Genomic DNA, 12,523 nt, shown 5'->3' on the forward strand with positions numbered 1-12,523 from the left:
GGGTGCCTGGGTGGCTCAGTCGTTAAGCGTCTGCCTTCAGCTCAGGTCATGATTCCAGGTCCTGGGATCGAGCCCCGCATCGGGCTCCCTGCTCCGCGGGAAGCCTGCTTCTCCCTCTCCCACTCCCCCTGCTTGTGTTCCCTCTCTCGCTGTGTCTCTCTCTCTGTCAAATAAATAAATAAAATCTTTAAAAAAAAAAAAAAAGAAAAAGAGAAGAAGAAACACAGAGACACACAGAGGAAAGATGACATGAAGACAGACACACAAGGAGAATGCTGTGTGAGGATGGAGGCAGAGACTGGAGTGAGCGATCCATCTACAAGTCAAGGAATGTTGAGGATTGCTGGCAACACCAGAAGCTAAGAGAAAAACATGGAACAGATTCTCCTAGTGCCTTCAGAGACAGCAGGTTTCTGCTGGCACCTTGATTTTGCTCCTCTGGCATTCAGAACTGTGACAATAAGTCTCTGATGCTTTTAGCCACTGACATTGTGGTACTTTGTTACAGGAGTCCTAGGAAACTATCACAGTATCTCAGCTAAAGTTGCTGAGAGAAGCTGCTCGGGTGTCTAACCCTGGTCCAATCAGAGGCCAGCTTTGCTTCCCAGCCTGAGCAACTACGAGTGGGGCAGTTTGACCTACATGTCTCATATAGGAAGGCTGGCAGTCTAGGACCCACTTGGAGAAAGCCCGGTGAGTGTGGCCAGTGGCTTGAAGACACAGACGGGGAAGCAGGACTCTTACTCTCTGTCTCCATTGGCTCGCAACTTGGCTTTCAGGAGGGGAAAATGAACCCCAAAGTTTCTCGTTTCTGCAGCCATACTGAGAAATTCTCCATCTTTTATCATGGAGGAAACGGAAGCTTTCCAGGGTTTGAATACCAATCGCTAAAATAATGTTGACCAATACTGCCTTATTTTGATAAAATGTCTTAATTTCTCCATGCCAGGCATTCTTGCAAGCTATGGTTCCATGGGAGAAGAAACGTGGTCTGATTAATGAACTTACTTATTCCAAGGCACAAGTATGACAAACAAAATGGACTATTCATAAAAATATTAATCTGGGCCCTTTATGGGAACAACAAGCAAGAGAGAGATTCAAAAGAAAAAAAAAAAAAAAGCCCACATCAGCACCCAAAGATACTGTATGTGGTGTATTGTTTCTCTAATCAGATTGAAATAGCTGAAATGGGAAAAATCTTTTTCTGAGGCTTTTTTGCCATTCTTGAAATTCCTTCGACATTGCACTGGGAAAATAGACCTCACGACATGCAGAGCCAAGTGATGAATCATTCTCCCTAAATAAAGAAATAAAACCTGAATTTGAGCCAAACCAGTAAATCCATTATCTTTTTTTTTTTTTTTTTAAAGATTTTATTTATTTATTTGAGAGAGAGAGAATGAGAGAGAGCACATGAGAGGGAGGAGGGTCAGAGGGAGAAGCAGACTCCCTGCTGAGCAGGGAGCCCGATGCGGGACTCGATCCCGGGACTCCAGGATCATGACCTGAGCCGAAGGCAGTCGCTTAACCAACTGAGCCACCCAGGCGCCCCAGTAAATCCATTATCTTTCAATCTAGGAGTTGTGATGTGCTGGTAAATATCCAACAACCAGCTCTCCGGAGGGAAAGGCTCTGATTTGCAGTGCTTTCTGGTTTCTGACTCCCACCCTGGCTAATTTCAAGTCACCAACCTAAAGAGAGTGAACTTGAGGTTGGGAAGAGGTGTGCACAACCCATTCACGAGCTAGCTCCTCCCTGCTATTGCTTGGGAGTTTATTTTAACAGGTTGTACTTGACATCTGTAGAGAAATTTAAAAAAGATGTTTTCTTTAGACTGTTTCACATAAGAACTCCTTCACAGCCAACGTTCTTTTTTAACCTTTACACTTGATAAGGTCAAAGCAATCTTAGGTTTATAGGCTGTAAAATTGAGTGCCTAAAAGGATGAGGTGTTTCTGTAAAGCCAGGTAGCGGAGCTGAACTCAGCAAGTTATTTCAACTCAATGGACTTCATTTCCTTTGCTGCAGAATGGGTTAATAAAAGTATCCTAAGATGGTTGGGAGGGTTTAATAAAATAGTGCATGTAAAATTCTTAGCACGTTGTCTGGTATGCAGTTCTTCCCTATTTCAAATGCAATAAATACTCATTGTAGAACATTAGAAAGTACCAAAAGGCAAAAAAAGAAGAAAATGTATTATTATTTTTTTTTAAAGATTTTTATTTATTTATTTGACAGAGAGAGAGACAGCGAGAGAGGGAACACAAGCAGGGGGGAGTGGGAGAGGGAGAGCAGGCTTCCCGCTGAGCAGGGAGCCCGATGTGGGGCTCGATCCCAAGACTCTGAGATCATGACCTGAGGGGAAGGCAGATGCTTAACAACTGAGCCACCCAGGCGCCCCAAAAGAAGAAAACTTAAAATATTAACTGCTAACAATGTTGGTGCAAAATTCTGGTTCTGACTTAGTATGACTTAGTAAGGGCAGGCTGAGCATATGAAAAACTTTTTCAGTGATAAAGCATTTGAACAGTTGTTGAGTTCAATTCTGTTTGGATCATGATGGGAGCTTAGGTTGCATACCGATGTATGCAAATGACTTTTTAAAAAAAATTAGAGCAGGAATAATAATGTCATTGTCACTTGAGTGTGCTAGGATGTTCTCTCTGGAGTGGGAATCTTAAGAAAGGAGATGTAGCCAAGGCCCAGGGTCGGGACGCCCATGTGGACACATGGTGGCTGTACATTATACCCCCCAGGAATGTTGCAAGAGAGATGGGGAGAGAAAGGAGTCAGACAAATTCATAGTTAGGGAAAGCTAATGTGTTTCTTCCAAGGCCCGTCATTGGTAAATGTTCCCTACGCTGTATGCTGTGTTGCAAAGGACAGCAGTGCCTCTCCTCTGAGGGGGACAGCAGGGCTATGTGTGCATCGGGCTTACTACGGTGGACAAGGAGGGGGAGCTGCTGTTGGCATGCCAAGTATATGCTGTTTTCTGTAGATGGCATTTCTCAACCTGATTTGACTGAGGATTTTCAGTGGAAACAAGAAGTGATACTTTTCTTTTGTTCCCCAAATTTTACATTCTCTTGTTTTATTTTTGTTTCCTTTGTTACCATAATTCAGTATGGAGAAGATGCGCTTGTAGTTTAGAGCACTTGTATATGAAAAATCTTTCCTATCATTCTCAGGCACAATAAAAAAATTAACAGTTATTCACATCAAATCTTTAAAAAACTGAGAAAAATGCAAAAAAAGCCACAATATCACATAGCCCCACTACCTTTTTGTGTATTTCTTCACCTTTTAAAAAGTATTATAGGGTGCCTGAGTGGCTCAGTCACTTGGGCGTCTGCCTTCGGCTCAGGTCATGATCCCAGGGTCCTGGGATCGAGCCCCGCATCGGGCTTCCTGCTCTGCGGGAAGCCTGCTTCTCCCTCTCCCAGTCCCCCTGCTTGTGTTCCCTCTCTCACTGTGTCTCTCTCTGTCAAAAAATAAATAAAATCTTAAAAAAAAAAGTATTATAAAAACATCCATCGCTATAAATATATACATAGATCAACATATACTTTTTTTAAAAGTGGGATCATATTATGCACTCTACCATTTGCTTTTTTTTTTAACTTAAAAATAGACTGTAAACATCTTTCCAAGTGGGTACATGAGGAGTATTCACATTTTCAGTGGCTGTGTATTTCATATGTAAACAAATGAGCATCACTTATGTATCTGTTGCCACACTTCCCATTGTGGGGTGTTTACCTTGCTTTACTTTTTACTTCTGTTTTTTTTGTTCGTTTGTTTCTGTTTTTTTGGGGGGGGGGATTGTTTTAGGCAATTTCAAGCTATGCTACATGAATATTCTTGGTATATCTTTATGTGCCTGTATTAGTATTTCTGTAAATATACATTTCTAGAGGTATAATTTCTGGGTTGAAAGCTATGCACACTTAAATTTTTCATGGCTGTGATTCAAATATTCTCCAAAAAAGTGTTATCAATGAATTCAATAAGGATTAACATGCCAGAGTACTCATTTCCTCATATCCTTCCAACAATGGGTGCTACAAAACCCTTATCACAGAAACAGATTATGTTTCCGTGATTGCCTCCTTATCAAGGATTCTTGGAAACTGAAGTGGTTGAAGACTACAGAACTGGAGATGGGGTGTAATTGCTCCATGGGCTGCTAGGAGAAGTTTTTGGACCCAGAGTCAAAGGGGACTATCTTGGGGCCTGGGAGGAAGAGAGTGGTGTTTGCCCTCAAACCTCAAAGACCAAAGTACCACACACAGTGTAAGCCTGTGGTGGCAATAGGGTGGCATAGTAAGATGACAGATCCCTTCATTTTGGCTCAGGGCATCTCTTGTACCAGAAACAGGATGGAGAATAGTTTAGTGCTCAACGCTGTGCCAAATTTAAATAGTCCTGTGAGATTCAAGATTTGTGATTCTGAAATCCCTTTAAACTCTACTAAGGATTAGATGATCCTTTAAGTGGCTGAGTCTAATTACAAGATATGGTGGGCTTTAAAAGTCAATCCTTTATTTCCTCAGGCAACAGAATTCAACAAGGCCATCTTAATAGGCATTGTTCTTGGCACTGGGACTTCAAAATAGAAATAAGATAATGTTCATGACTTCAAGGAGTTTACAGTCTCATTGGGGAGGGCAGAGGAGATTGAAAACCAGAAACCAATACCTTTCATAGAGTTCAATCTGGGTGAGGGACATTTGCTTATACAAATTTACCCACAGAGAATGCAAGCTGGTGCAGCCACTCTGGAAAACAGTATGGAGGTTCCTCAAAAAGTTGAAAATAGAGCTACCATATGATCCAGCAATTGCACTACTGGGTATTTACCCCAAAGATACAAAAGTAGGGATCTGAAAGGGTACGTGCACCCTGATGTTTATAGCAGCAATGTCCACAATAGCCAAACTGTGGAAAGAGCCAAGATGTCCATCGACAGATGAATGGATAAAGAAGATGTGGTATATATACACAATGGAATATTATGCAGCCATCAAAAGGAATGAGATCTTGCCATTTGCAACGACGTGGATGGAACTGGAGGGTATTATGTTGAGCGAAATAAGTCAAACAGAGAAAGACATGTATGTATCCTATGATCTCACTGATATGAGGAATTCTTAATCGCAGGAAATAAACTGAGGGTTGCTGGAGTGGGGGGTGGGGTGGGAGGGATGGGGTGACTGGGTGATAGACACTGGGGAGGGTATGTGCTCTGGTAAGCGCTGTGAATTGTGCAAGACTGTTGAATCTCAGATCTGTACCTCTGAAACAAATAATGCAATATATGTTAAGAAAAAAAAAAGAAGAAGAAGAAGGTAGCGGGAGGGGAAGAATGAAGCGGGGGAAATCGGAGGGGTAGACGAACCATGAGAGACGATGGACTCTGAAAAACAAACTGAGGGTTCTAGAGGGGAGGGGGTGGGAGGATGGGTTAGCCTGGTGGTGGGTATTGAGGAGGGCACATTCTGCATGGAGCACTGGGTGTTATGCACAAACAATGAATCATGGAACACTTCATCTAAAACTAATGATGTAATGTATGGGGATTAACATAAGAATTAAAAAAAATTAAAAAAAAAATTTACCCACAGAAAGTTTTGTCACACCCACAAAAGAAGAACTAAGAAGAAGGGAGGAGGTTGTTTACAAGGAAATGCTTCCTGGATGAGCGGCAGATCACTTGATTGCTTCTTGGAGCTAATTTTACATTGGTTCAAGTGAGTGGGTTGGTGCGCGGCCAGTGAAGAATGGTCTTCTAAGAGGTCTTCTCAAACTTTGTGCTCATGTGAATCCCCAGAGTTCTTGTTAAAATGCAGGTTTTGAATCATCAGGTCTGGGGTAAGGCCCGAGATTCAGCATTTCTAACAAGCTCCCAGGAAATGTCAGTGCTGCTGGCTCAAGAACCACACCTTGAACCCTGAATGCCAAAGTTCTAGATTGAAAAGGCCCTGAATCCTTTAGAATGACTGGGAAGGAAAGAAGTGGCTTGGGTCAGAAATAAAGCTTGAAAGGTAGGTGGGAGCTAGCTAAAGAATAACTATCTAATGGTGGAGAGCCATTGGGATAATAAAAAGAGGAGGGATAAATTGGGGGAGGTGGTGGAATCTAATTCAGAGAAGCAGACTATGGAGAATAAATCTCCTACCTCTTCTCTTTCTCCTTCTTAGTCATTTTCTTTTCTTCTTTTTTTTATTAGTCATTTTCTTCCAAGAATTCTTCTTCCTCTCCTTGTCCTCTTTCTCTTCCCCCTCCTTACCATCATCATCATCATCATCATCATCATCATCATCATCATCATCTTACATTTAGGCCATATAACTAGAGAATTACTTGACGCAAGCAATGGGGAAGACTTCTTTTTTTTTTTTAAAGATTTTATTTATTTATTTGACAGAGAGAGACACAGGGAGAGAGGGAACACAAGCAGGGGGAGTGGGAGAGGGAGAAGCAGGCTTCCCGCTGAGCAGGGAGCCCGATGTGGGGCTCGATCCCAGGACCTTGGGATCACAACCTGAGCCGAAGGCAGACGCTTAACAACTGAGTCACCTAGGCGCCCCAAAGGGGAAGACTTCTAAAACTATAGATTCATAATAATAAAGTTTATGACACAAACTTGGCCTATAGGACACAGACAACATATGCCAACAATATTTAAATAGAGGTGAATAGATATCCTGGAGGAAATCTTGGTTTGGCTGAGTTTGGCACACAGTGAAATTAGCATTATTTTGAGGACAAAAAGAGATTTTTGACGATTACAGGATTCTTAGGTCTCTGAATTCCTTAAAATTTCCGAGATGAGTTTTTTTTTTTAAAGATTTTATTTATTTATTTGAGAGAGAGACTGAGAGAGAGAGAGCATGAGAGGGGGGAGGGTTGGGAGGGTCAGAGGGAGAAGCAGACTCCCTGCCGAGCAGGGAGCCCGATGCGGGACTCGATCCAGGGACTCCAAGATCATGACCTGAGCCGAAGGCAGTCGCTTAACCAACTGAGCCACCCAGGCGCCCGAGATGAGTTTTTATCTACAAAACAATTTTGGGTCATTTGCCTTACACAATGGGTGCCTGCTTTGGCCATAATTCTATGATTTGAATGGTGAATGGGTGACTTGGCAGTGGCTTCTCTGGACTGCGATCTGATACCTAAGGAAATAACCACTGATTTTAATGACAAGTTTTCTCAGGCTCAGAGGCCATTTTCCTACAGAACTTTTCTGTCATAAACTCCCTACTGGGAACTTCTCTCCCTAGACTCAGTAAAATAAACATTTCTAAAGCCAAACAGTTGAATTTATCAATGCTCATTTCTGTTGTTAGCCGGGTAAGAAAATAATTTCGGAGACAATTTCCATTTCTGATGGACTTTGGTTGACTACACACACTAGAATTTAGTCCTCTAATCATGAATCATAGATATAATGTCTGTATTAAATGAAGGAAGGCCACTTAATCAGATTTTAAAAACCCAGCCTAGTAGTTAGTTAGATCTTCAGAAAAAAAGATGCCCCCAAAATTCTAACTGCCATCACTTTTCATAGGTCCTTGGTGTTTTCTTCCTCTTCTTTAGGAAACTATTTTGATTATTTTAATTTTGGATGCCTTAGCATTTTTATGTATAGTCACATTAATTGATTGCATGGTAAGGTGGATGAATCCTAAGCGGTTTGGATGATACTCACCCTCTCTCCATACTCTTTGGGTTGGGACTTAATTTGCTTTTTTAGGAGGAAAATGTAATAAGGACCATAGCCACAGCATACACTTATTTTCATGAAAGGAAGACGAGGTTCTCTTTAGCCTAGCTGGACTAGGATAATCAGTTTGTTCTCTTGCCTTGGAATCCAAACTCAGAGGCCTATCTGGGCCAGGTAGGACTTGTGAAATGTATGATTAGGACAACGGATGAGTAACAGGGAGTGGTGGGGTCTTCGTTGGATTAGGGTGTGTATTCAAAATTAAATTTAAAACAACATCACCACTACGTGAGCCATATGTCCAAGGCTGTGGGTCAGAATGTCATCTAACTCAATGTCAGTGTTGATAGCCACAGCAATACTCTTGTAAGATGAGGTTATATGAGTGTAAGGGGAGGCCATACAATGGAACCCATAGCAGCTGAACCCCTGCTTCTCCAGGGGGTAGACACAACATGGCTTAGTATTTAATGTTGACATCTAGAATTGACAAACTTGCTTTAATACTTTTTCCTGAAATTTTCAGTGATTTCTATAAGCATGTTTATATCCGCTCTGGGCCAAGCACTGTGCTGGGATGTGAAGATCAATAATACGTAGTCCTTGCCCTTGAGAGCCCAATTATAGGAGGGCCAAGTAGAGATCTAACAGATAAAAGCAATCAAGTGTTAGTTCTCACTCTCATTTTTGTTTTATAGGAAAAATAACAATGGTATAGTGTAAGCCAACAAGTTGGGAGTACAACAAAGAGCAGAATCATTGCCTCTATCTCCCCCATCTAAATCATTCATATAATAAATGCACCACTATTGCCAAGAACCTCTGCCTTCCTGACTTCAATCTGGGCTCTCTGGCGCGCTGCCAGCCAGGAGAGAGCAGCTGGGATTTTGAGGCTGCTGTGTGGTAGTGGAGCTGTTAGAATACTTTTGTTCAGAGGAAGGATATGCCCAGAAAACAACAGCTCCTTCTGTGGACAGTCATCAATATTTTCACTAAAATGATAAAATGGTAGCCAGTCAACTGTTGAACAATTTGAGCAGTAAAGGGAATTCCCTTGGGGAATCCATTTTAACGCAGAATGCACGAGACTGAGAGGCATTTGGAAAGACAAAAAATAATAAGTGGAAAAGGCTAACAACAAAATGGCTTAGCTCAGCATTTTCTGATATAACTTGTACTTCTTAATTTTACAACGTCTTGATTCCTAGAGTCCCTAAGGCAGATGCCTTCCAGAGTTGTAATTATGTTTACGTTACACGTGGCAGTTTTTCTTTAGAGGCTGTTCCATGATATCCAGTTTTACCAATGTATTGGTCATTTACAGATGGTATCCTACTACCCTAAATATGAAAATTTGAGCTAACACCCATATGGGGCTGGTTAGTGACCCACAATGGAGCCCACAGATGACTTATAGATGAAAAGTTACTTTAGTCAAAATCAAATTGAAGATGTCCCCAGTTACAAAAAATGGTTATTTATACTCAAAATGTCAGAGATGGTGAAGGGTTGGATTCAAGTCTAGGTCTGGCCCCTAAATCTAGAGCTTTTCATCAATATCATTACTGTAACCAAGCCTGGGTTTGTTCCTTGGTGGGTCACAGAAATTACACCAGGTGAGTTGCTGCACAAAGAAAAAAACTTTATTTGCAGCAAATAAGGAGATGATACAGGACAGCTTCCAAAGTCATGACTCCCCGAGGATGGGTGAATACGTACCTTACTTTTAGGGTTAGGATGAATATTTAGATAGGGAAGACTTGTCAGTGTGTATAGGGGCAGGCATAAGGTAGCGAATGCGCTTTAAAGAAACATGCCTATACGTACATTGTATGTCCTGTAAATGAGGCTGAGATTCCTCCTTGGGCAGAGATTTTAGTATTATAATGAGGTAAAAGTAATGGAAGGTCATTCCAGAGGTCACTCCATGGCCCCTCTGCACAAGCTAAAGTAGGGGTTTAGCTCAAAGGGTCTGGATAGTCTGGGCCAGGAGGTCTTGTTAAGGTAATTGCTATCACCTGAGGGGTGGTTTCAGGTTTCATTTGCCTGAGTTAAGAGGAAACTACAGTGAGTACAAGCAGGTAGGCAGTAAACGTCAGATCTTGGAGCCTGGCTGGTGATATTACCACCTTTAAAAAAATTAAGGTATAAAGTGAGATCATGCAGTGTTGATTTTAGACAAATGAGATAACATATTTCATTATGTAATCAAATAAGATGTTAATCTTTTGTAAAATTCAATACATATGGAGTCCTGGAAATGAGTAAATTAACCTCATTAACCATGTTTTTGAAAAATTATAACATTCCACAGAAGTGGCAGGAGGAAAGAATATATTCTCTATATTCTATTTCAATATCTCAATCAGAATGGGAAATATATGATGTAATCTAAATATATTGCACTATTAAAGAATTTCTGAGCAAGGTTTTGTAAAATGGCATCTCTAGGAGTACCTTCTTTCCCTGTGGGGGTCCAAGTTTCTCTGTTCTTATTATTCTTCCAATCATCTAATGCTACTGGTTTGTTTTAGATCTTGAAGAAGTGCCTCAACTTCCAGCCCACTGATGGCATCTTTCAAATATGTATAATTCTTCTATAATTTCAATAGGACTTAGGGAAGGAACATGGATTGGGTACATCAACTCGAACTATGAACATCAGACAAATAAAGCTTGACTAAGTGGTGATCACAGGAAAATAAAGATCTATTATAAATATTTAAAGGAAGCAAACTCAAAGGGAAGAAATCCATCACTCAAGTATGACTAACAACAGAGAAATGAAACTCCAAGCTATTAGGAAATGTACAACAGCAGACTTGCGCAGATAATGGTACATAATTGGGAGGAAACTTTAATTCTTTAAGAAATTTGGTATTAAAAGTGCCATCAAAAAACCATTGCATTCCGTGCCTAACACAAAGCATGCACTTAATAATTGTTTAGTAACTGAATGGGTGACATTGTCAGAAATGCCCTGGGGTTAAATCCAAGCTGAAATATCAAGTGTGGTTGTGAGCACTTTGATTTATAAAACTAGAAACTCTTTCTAAAGCTAGAGTTTATCTAATACAAATGCTTTTTTTAGTAGGCCCGTTCCAACCAATTTGCGACACTGAGCTATCTCTTACTGCAAGAGTTCTTCAACACCCACTAAAAAGGTGGTTCTTTAATTTTCAGTATCTCACTTGATTTAAATGAAATATTGATAATGTAATTTTATATTAGAGGTTAACCAGAAGTTAACTTTGACGCTCGGAAGGTAACAATTTAAGTTAGGTAAGTGGCAAATGCTGATTAATTTTTCTGTGACCTTCAAAAGAGAGAAAACTGGGGCGCCTGGGTGGCTCAGATGGTTAAGCATCTGTCTTCGGCTTAGGTCATGATCCCAGGGTCCTGGGATCGAGCCCCGCATCGAGCTCCCTGCTCCGTGGGAAGCCTGCTTCTCCCTCTCCCCCTCCCCCTGCTTGTGTTCCCTCTCTTGCTGTGTCTCTCTCTGTCATATAAAAACAAACAAACAAACAAACAAAAGAGAGAAAACTTTGCTTTTTTTTTTTTTGGTAGGGCTGATTTTTCACAAAATAAGAAATTTGCAGAGAGGGTCTGTCTTGCTTTGGGAAAAGTTCCTTCAAACTTTAATTTGCATACAAATAACCTGGGGATCTTGTTAAATGCAAATTAGATTAGGCAGATCCGAAAAGGTCCTGGGAGTGCAATTTTGACAGCTCCCAGGTGATGCTGCTGGCCTTGTAAGATTTTGTGTAGCAAAGGTATAAACGCTCAATTCTCGTTTTCAACTTTAAAGATTTGGTCCAAATGTGCTTGCTGTTTTGTAACGAAAGAAAGTTTCCAGAAAACACTAGGCCTGCTAATTTCCTTCACTTTTGAATGGCAAAAAATGCATTTCAGAACTGCAGCTCCGGCCTCCACGACTGGTCGTTCTAAGGCGGTTTTGGGGAGCAAGGAATGCGTCTAAGACCCCAGTCCGGATGTCTGTGCTGCACCTAGCTGGGTTCCGAGTCTGCGGAAAACACGCACGGGATGGGGGGACCCCGGGGATGCCCCGACGCCCCCGGTCGCCGACGCTAGCCCTTTCCAGGAACGCGCGGGCCCGCCCCCCACGCGCGGCCGCCGATTGGCCAGGACGGCGCCGGCGTGACGTCAAGTCCCGCCCCATCGCCCCTCAGGCCCCGCCCCGCGGGGTGGCCTGGCGGTTTGGTCTGGAGCAGCTGAAACCGGTTTGAGTGGAGCCGCTTCCTGCCGCTCGGCGCCGCCCCGGGCTGCCTGGGGGAGCGCTGGCGAGGCGCTGACGGCGGGCGCCCGGCTTCTCGGCCCGTGGCCCTCGCTCTCGAGCGCAGCGGCGGCGACGGCGGTGACGGCGCGGACCCGCGGAGCAGGCAGGTGAGGCGGGCCGCCAGGCCTGGCCCGGCGCTCGGTGCGGAGGCCGCGGCGGCAGCTCACGTGGCAACCGAGCTGTCAGGGCGGCCCGGCTGGGGATGCGGCGGGGCGAGGGGTGGGCAGGTGCCCCGGCCCCGGCCCTGCGGGCACTGTCCCCTGGGGAACACTGGCCTGGACGTTCGCGCCGGTACGTCGGTGGGCACCCTCTGTCTATTTCGACTTTTATTGTTTGCTCCCACGATTCCGCTGGGCTGCCTGGTGCTTAGTTCCTCTCTGAAAAATTTGTACAGTATTTTCCCTGCCAGAATTCATAGAGCCTAAGACCACCACGAGTATACGAACTTAAGGAACGAAGAAACAAAAATTGCCACTGAAATCTGTTTGTGCACCCCT

General features: G+C 42.9%; 1 protein-coding gene across 1 annotated transcript in view; it reads left to right on the forward strand.

Moving 5' to 3' along the window:
- The first annotated feature begins 11,930 nt into the window (after positions 1-11,930).
- The window catches only part of GPCPD1 (glycerophosphocholine phosphodiesterase 1), a 52,256-nt gene continuing 51,663 nt past the window's right edge, over positions 11,931-12,523 (forward strand). The window contains exon 1 of the mRNA XM_021689166.2: positions 11,931-12,133. The gene's annotated coding sequence lies outside the window, so the exon portion shown is untranslated. The remainder of the gene's footprint in view (positions 12,134-12,523) is intronic.

This window comes from Neomonachus schauinslandi, chromosome 10 (genome assembly GCF_002201575.2).
Source record: "Neomonachus schauinslandi chromosome 10, ASM220157v2, whole genome shotgun sequence".
NCBI classification, from domain to species: domain Eukaryota; kingdom Metazoa; phylum Chordata; class Mammalia; order Carnivora; family Phocidae; genus Neomonachus; species Neomonachus schauinslandi.